At 37.6% G+C, this 8,514-nt stretch overlaps 1 pseudogene; it reads right to left on the bottom strand.

Annotated features, from left to right (window-relative positions):
* Positions 1–5,109: 5,109 nt before the first annotated feature.
* LOC148307967 (centrin-2 pseudogene) lies at positions 5,110–5,643 on the bottom strand (annotated as a pseudogene).
* Between the last annotated feature and the right edge of the window lie 2,871 nt (positions 5,644–8,514).

Genomic DNA, 8,514 nt, shown 5'->3' with positions numbered 1-8,514 from the left:
AATTATTGAATTCCTGAATGCATGGCGATTGTTGGTTTACTCATGGCTGACCTGACTGATATCGGAATTTGTTTATGGAATATATATTTATGGATGCTTCTATTTTATGCTTAATAGATTAAATTATCGAATGCATTCTCCAGCATGGCTCTCAATAAATTAAGAACTAGAGCTTAGTCAGAGACCATATGCAGCAGATATTCAGATAGAATCAGTGAACAATCAATAAAAATTGAAAAATGTGCACTATTTTTTAGCAATTTGACTTATAAAATAGAACTTATATATATAAATTTATTGTCATGCATATACTAACCATCACATTCCATAGCGCTTTCTAAGTTATTAATCGATGCTTCCTTTGTATACTCTTTTTTTTCGGGGTTTTACTATGGGTTCGGGTTCATCTTTTTGATTGCTATTGTTGTTGTTGTTTTTGTTGTTGTTGTTGTTGTTGTTGTTGTTGTTGTTGTTGTTGTTGTTGTTGTTGTTGTTGTTGTTGTTGTTGTTGTTGTTGTTGTTGTTGTTGTTGTTGTTGTTGTTGTTGTTGTTGTTGTTGTTGTTATTGTTACTGTTATTGTCGTTGTTGTTATCATTTGTGATATCATTGGTAAGCAAAGGGTTTATTCGGTTGTTGCTGTTATTGTTTGGAATTTATGTTTCGATTGATTTCTTTGCATCTTATTCCTAAAAATCCTAAAATTCTTCTATTTTAATTTCGTATTTCCCATCATTACCATTGTTATTATCGTCATTATCGTCATTGCCATCTTTACCATCTTTACCATCATCTTTACCATGATGAGCATCTTGAGCAGTATTGTCAATCCCTTGGCCCTTCTGAATATTCATATTTTCCTTTTATTGGAGTTTCTGCATATAATCAGCCATATACTTATTGCCATCCCCCTGCACTGTTTCCTTTTCCTTCAGCCTATCTTCATGGTTTCGATGCCCGCCCATATTCACATAGTTTTCCTCATTAATGCCGTCCCCATCCTCAACAATTTCCATATCAAAAATCTCCAATTGGTTATGTAGTTGATTCCCGTCATACTAGCTATCAATAAGCCCCAAAGTATTATTCCCAAGCATATCCTAAGCCTAATTGAAATTCTTTGTATCGTATCGGTTGAGCTGCTCCCCATACTCCTTCCCCATTTCGCTTCCATTATCGATTTTATTCTGTTCGAAGTATGTCTAGTATAGGCCAAACCCTAATTAAACAATAACACAAACAAAGTAGCCTAAGATTGCCAGACTAAACAACACCCTAAGGATCTAGCTTGCAGCCAGTAAGTTCTGGCTGATTTCTGTGAAATAGAACGCAATTGCCAGGATCAGCACAATTAACTCCAGCAGTTTATACACAGTTATCCGACTTTTTAGTTTAAATGCTCCACCTCTATAATCATAGACCGATTCTGCGATTGCAAAAACGAACATAAAGGCAATCAAAAGGAAATGATACTGTGGAGGAGTGATCACTAACACCGGGAGTCCTATCTTCCTCCAGATATTGATTAGTTGTGTTGGAATGTTCGGAGTGAACCATAGTTTAGTAAAATAGAAGTATACTAAGTAAGATAGAAGCATCAGCAAATATAAGAATGACAGCAATATTGTAGAAATTTGTATTTATGTGGGGAATCGGAGGCCGACCATTATTACTAAGGTGGTTTCAAGGATGCAGAAATAGAAGATGGTTTGTAGGATTCGGAAGGCGATGTCGATTATGAGTTATTGGAGAGTTTGCTTTATCGATTGTAACGATTGGTTTTGGGTTGTTCCTAGGTTGTTATTTAGGGAGTGAGTATAATTAGATTTTTGGGGGTTCTCTGACAATTGCTTCTCTAATGCATCCTTCACCGATGTGTTTTCTCTCTGCCAGAGGGAGTCTGAGTGAACCGAGTTCTTCTAATACTATTACAATTTGAGTGGATGCTATTTACTTTATTTATTGAGTTTGGCTTGCTTGTACTTCCATATTGCAATTCCGACCATGCCCCCAAAAACCACCAAATTAACAATTCCAACCAGCGACACATTCGTTAGAAACTAACTGGCTCTAAAATACTAATGCAATCTATAAAACTGCCTCTGCTTCATCGAATAATCCAATTCATCCTTACTTTCAGTCAGCAACACATTAAATATGAGTAAGTACTGTAGTGATTGTAACAAATATCCACTGGGCAATATCCATGCAATTTCTACGTAACTAATCAATGCGATGTTCTGCAGTGTTGACAATAAGTATATTGATTGCTTTGTTCGGACTATGATAGCAACTGCGGAGCAAACAATCAATATTATTATGCCGAATGCATTTGTCTATTCTGGTACTTTGCCTTAACAAACACCAGTTGCTGTTTGACTATTCCGATATCTTTAATCGATCTGAGTCGGGTCTTAAATGATGGTTAGGTTTGTTTAGGGGTTGCTGCATTAGAAACAGAGGGTGTAGGTATTTGATGCACATACTGAACATGAGTAATGGCAGGTAATTGTCTAATTTTGGCAGTCAACCATGAAGACAGTCATTGAGACAAAGAGCATAAACAAGAATACTTTACATTTATTGTTCGTCATTAGTTTGTGGGTTTGTTTAGTTTACTTTATGGGCTGGGCTATGCAGTTTGTAATTAAATATTAATCGGGAATTAATTGTTAAGAGTTGAATACTGTTTAAAGTTTAGATTTTAATTCAAAGGGAAATGCTGACATTTTGGCTATTGGAGCAATAGGGAGTGTTTGTTTGTAGATAAACATTGGTTTCAGTAGTGATTATTTTGTTATGCATCTTCCATAGAATATGTTTTTGATTTGAAATTGCAATTGCAATTGCAGGTTATAACAATAGTTACATGAAGAGATAACATGAAAATAATAGATTCAATGACTATCTCAAATGAAAATATCAAATGAATATATTGCACAATAGATCGCATGATTAGAATAGATGAAATGCATGTAAATCTACCAAATGGTCATTATAAATTATACGTATTCTGATAGTCACCATAGATCTTCCTGAACAGAATGCCCAAGTATAAAATCGAGAAATAGTACATTTTTTCAAAGAAAAGCGATAAGTAAATCTCCGTATTTCTTGATGAAAGTGAAGAGCCCCTCAACCTCGCCGCCATCAGAGATTAAAAGAATAACACAGCAATCCATCAATGTGCATATTTCAATCGACCCAAACTCCTCGAAAAGTATCTCAAATATATGTAAGCCTATCTTATCAAATCTAATGCCTCACATCCTGCCCAAGCCATGGACAGTTTCATCAATGACACCAACAATGATGGCATCACTGCCATACACTATGCAGCATTTAAGGGTAATTACAAGATAATATAAATTCTGGAAGAAAACGGGGCCAACATCTATGTCAAAACCTAAGGAGGCCAGAGTTTGTTGCACATGGCTGCACAGGGCGACAAAGTTTAGACATTTATATACTTCCAGTATTCCCTCGACATGAATTTCAAGGATAATAAACAAACCACCCCTTTGCATTTGGCAGCAATCAAAAGTGGAGAGGCCGTCGTCACATACTTATTAGCCCAGAAGCATGTCGAAATCAATGTTCAAGACAGCAATAAGCAAACTCCTCTGCATTATGCAGCTGCCTATGGCAATACCAAAATAATAAAGAAGCTATTAAAGGCTGGAGCTGATCGCACCCTGATTAATTCAAGCGGTCAGACTGCCCTGGATATCGCTAAAGCCAACTAATTTAAGAACATCATCAATCTATTAGATAACAACTACTCCTGCTTAGATCATATCAAGCTGTGCCTCAACCTAAAAACAGATTACCGCCTCCAATAGAAATCAGTCTGCAAGCCACTGATCTTTATCATCAGCATGCTCTTATCTCTCGCGATTCGGATCACTTTCTTCGAGACCCATTACATTTATGTCAAGTATTCCGAAATAGGCTTATATTCCTTGATTCTGATTGCCTATGGGTCGCTGATGATCCCTCCCAGCAAAGTTAAGCCTAAGACTTACACTTACTTCCTGAGCACAATTCCGAACATCCCTCTCAAGAATATCTGTCTGATCTGTGTAAGTGAAAAGCCAACACGCTCAGTGCATTGCTAGATCTGCAAGACCTGTATTGCGAGATATGACCATCATTGCTTCTGGATAAACAACTGCGTGGGCAAATTCAATCACAACAGATTTCTAGCATTCATTATACTGTTCTTCATCTTCTTGGTGTATTTGGCCTCATTCAGCGCCTGCATCCTCTACTCCATAATAAAGCACTCTAACATAGTCATCTCATTCAAGTAGCAATTCATAGATTATATCTTTGTGGAGTATGTGTATGGTATCTTGTGCGTACTGGTGTTCCTTATCTTTGTGGTCCCCATCCTGATGCTGATCTGTGTGGAGATCAAGAACATATTCTTGAATAAGACTACCTACGAGAGATTCACGCGGGAGAAGATATCGTCGTTTACGGAATCGAGTTCGCATATCATTGAGGATTAAATATAGAAGAATATTAAGAAGAAGAAAAGGAGTTGGTCTGTGGAGAATGCGACCAAGATGCTCTGTGAGGCTGATTAGACTGATATAGCCTCCAGGGGTATTAATGATTCTAGTTTGAAGGAAAGTTTGGTCTCGTGAACGCAATATCTCTTGTCTATTATGAGGGAGAGCTGCATCGATTGTGATAGATTATATTGGATTAATCCTAATATTGCATATTAGAGCAGTTGGGGTAGATTGAGTGAGATCTGGCTTATTTCATGCGATTACAATCTGCTGCCAACCAGGATGATAATGTTAATGATGATGATAATGTTAAGAGGGAGAAGATGATGATAAAAACTTATAATAATCATCAAATTTAAATAATTAGCTGATGATAGGCATATTGCTCTGGGTCTAGCTGTTAGATTGTTCCCTCTAGGTCTAGTTGAAGACTCTACCGTGAACTGCATGAGAAAGAGGATCCATAGGAATATAAGGATACTGTGGGTAATTAAATAAATTTATATTAAATATAAATAGGACAGACAGAGTCATCGAGCTGACTCTGAACCCAATGGGCCGTAATAGTTTATAAGCTAATTCAGATATAGATCATGCTCTTTTCTTGGTGACGATGTTATAAAACTCCTCGAAGCTGAAGTTATCATGGGTCTATGTGCCATTCAGGATATAGGCATTGTGCATCATCTCGGTGATCTCGTCGTCATTCAAGCTCTCTCCCAACTCCCTGGCGATTCTCTTGAAACTGTCGAAGTCGATCACGCCGGTTCCTTCGGGATCCCAGAGGCCGAAGATCTTTGCGAGGCCTTCTTTGGACTTGTTGTCCCCAACCTTCGAACAAATAATATCCAAGAATTATTCGAACTTGATGGGTCGATTCAGAGCTCTCAAGCCGCCAATCATTTCGAAAACGATTTTGCTTCTGCCGGAGAGGCCCAGCTGCTCTAGAACTTTTTCGATTTATTCGGGATCAATGGTTCCTCCTCTATCCTCATCAAAGATATCAAAGGTCTCCTTGAGAGAATCATAATCGGCTTGGCTTATTCTTTCCCGAGCAGTGGTTTTGACAGCCTTGGGAGCGGCCTTCTGGCTGTTGCTTCCACTTACAACTTTGCTTCCTTTCATTAGATATGTATATTTTACAATCGCAATAATTTTTAATTAAAATCCACACTTCCGTCTAAATCTAATATATTTGTTTATTTATCTCTGTTTGTCTGTTTAAGTACATTAGAAGTCGCCGATTCACTATGCAGAAATATGGCAGCATAAATACAATGAATAAGTAAACCGAATGTATATTAAAATGAGCTTTCTATCTTCCTTAATATCGATAGATGTGTACATATACATATATACATATATATGTAATCATTACATCTCTATCATGGCTTGGCGAGTAAGTTTCTTATCTCTGGGGTTGGGGTTGGGGTTGGGGTTGGGGTTGGGGTTGGGGTTGGGGTTGGGGTTGGGGTTGGGGTTGGGGTTGGGGTTGGGAATATCATCTGAGCAGGGATGTTGCTATTCGTTAATTTCTATAGCCATCGAAGTGAATCATCGAAGAGTGGATCCTTGTTCCCCACCATAATTGTAGTTTGTGGCCAATTTGTTGGCAGATTTTCTATTTTTTGCTGCATTTTTTGGAGCAGTTCGGTTTGTTCTTATTTTAATTAATGCTCTTACTCCTCTTAATCTGTCATTGTGAGAATGTCTGGAGTGTGGATGTATTGTTGGGTTAATAAAAGAGGACTTGCTAAAGGTTAGAACTGCGATAAGGGGCTACTTCCTAAGTATTACTTCTGGCAGAGCAATAATAGTGAGGGGAGGAGCAGCGCATCATCAAATGAGTGTAACCTCGAAGGGGAGTATTTTTATCTTAAGTCGACTGCCGGATACGCTAAGAATAAGCCATGCGGGAGAATAGGATAGTTCATCTTCAATAAAAGAGCAACCATTGCACAAGCGAGGTTTCCACCTGCGGAATCACCAGCAAGGATCACTTTGCGGGGTCGAATATTCATATACTCAAATATTTTTTAAGTGATGAATAAATAGGCTGCGACGCAATCAAAAACAGGGATTGGAAAGCGATGGTTTGGAGGTTTCCTATAGTTTATTGAAAAAAGAGGGATTTATAATCCATTGGCCCACCTCCGAGTGTATGATTGCATAGTTTAGCTACTCAGTGCCACGAACCCACCCCCATGAATATGAATCACAATCTCTTAGTAATAAACTTAGCTCATCACCTTTGATTTTCCAAAACAAGGGCAGGCTTGCCAATTTGAATATTTGCTGAATTCTGGTGTAAAGCACAATGGTCTGGAGTGCAGGAGCAACACCTAAATGGAGTCTCCCTCTGAAAACTGCTAAAAGATATTAACTCTTTAGTCGACAGTCTTCGTGAGATTATAGTATCCAGTTTAGCCTGAGCTGATCTTCTCTTTGTTTTCGATAAGCTTTTGTATATCTTTGTAGGATAGTGCTGGGATATGCAGTTAGTTTTTGGTTTTGATGTTGGGAAATGCGAGGCTTTTGAGATGCTTAATTGTCCCTCTTTCAGAAAGATTCCATACATCGCTAAGTTTATCAATGTTTGGTTTTCGCCAGATTTTGTAGCATCGTAGGCTCGCCTAGTCTTCATCTAACATAAATCTTGGAAATGAACAACCAAAGATGACCTTCCTCATGCACACAATGCAAGAGCTACTGTTCTCTGTGGCAACAGCCGCAGTTGTCACAGTAATCATAATCTTCAACTTCTTGTAGGCTTCCGTGATTGTTGCGCCGGCATTCGACTCGACGACAGTAACATTCTTCCATATTTGTTTGTATCTTTCATGAAATGGCTGGTAGGCCGTGATGTCAGGCCTGATTCTTGTGAGATAATTTAGGAAGACGAGTGCTGCTTCCAGCTTGCTTTCGACCTCAAGGGTATAGATGGCGATCTTCTTATAATTCTGGCTGAGCTGCAAGGTTTAAAGGGGCTTGGAAGCGAAGTATTTGTTGTTGAGGAAACTGAAAATTTATAAAATGAAATTGCTTTGAACTTGCTTCTATTATGACTCTTATTATTCATAGATTACTATTGAGTTGTTGTTCTGTGATGCTTTTCGTGGTGTTCGAATGATATCTTCTTACTCGAGTAACTACTGCTTTTCATGCTATGCAACATTCGAATGATCGATGTTATCTTCGAAGCCTTATAGGAAATTTAGGATTTCTGAAGACAAAAATTATTGCATGGTATTTGCAGTTTTCAATATGCTAACTTTCAAATCAGTTGAATTGGTGTCAACTTGCCTGAAATATTCTTAAAGAATTGTGTGTTGTCTTAAGCTGAGAGTCAGATTTTGGGGGTTGGAGTCTGTAATGCTTTACGATAGGATCTTCTTCTATGAGGGTAATGTTATAATGTTTGCTAGTTGAAGTAAGCTGGCTATTGTTGTTTGTGCTTATTGACAGATTAAATTTTTTTTGGCTGTTAGCTTCGTCGATAAGTGTTTAAATTAAGTGTCTTTTAATTACATTGCTTCACAGATAAAATGCAATTATTATATGGGTTAATGGCATGCAATTATTATATGAGTCAAATCTTCAATTACTCATAGTAATGCTACAATAATATAGTGAGAAATGTAATCTATTAAATGAAGAAATTGTTTTTTTGATCATTTTCTTTAGAACGTAAGTTTTTGCCTGATTTTTCTTGTTTCTTCGGGGATTGCATTCTATCTGAAAATAGGATAAGGTAAAGTTGCGTATTTTTTCTATAAATGGGCTTTGAACTATTTATGGCACATTTCATTAGACCAAAAATCAGTGTTCAATTTCTTTTATAGTTTCTCTTTTGTCTCGGCTGTTAATCGATTATAGTGTGGCTCCCATATGAATTTATGCATAAAAGCCGAAACCAACACAGCAATGAGAGTAATAACCGTATAGGCACATACAGTCAAGAAACATCGATCAGATGTCCATTCGAACACATAATTG

This window comes from Brachycentrus maculatus, unplaced genomic scaffold, assembly GCF_059751285.1.
Source record: "Brachycentrus maculatus isolate JH-2025_06_01 unplaced genomic scaffold, ASM5975128v1 h1tg000182l, whole genome shotgun sequence".
Taxonomy (NCBI): domain Eukaryota; kingdom Metazoa; phylum Arthropoda; class Insecta; order Trichoptera; family Brachycentridae; genus Brachycentrus; species Brachycentrus maculatus.
Note: the sequence above shows the minus strand (reverse complement) of the source record. Positions and strands in the feature narration are given on the sequence as shown.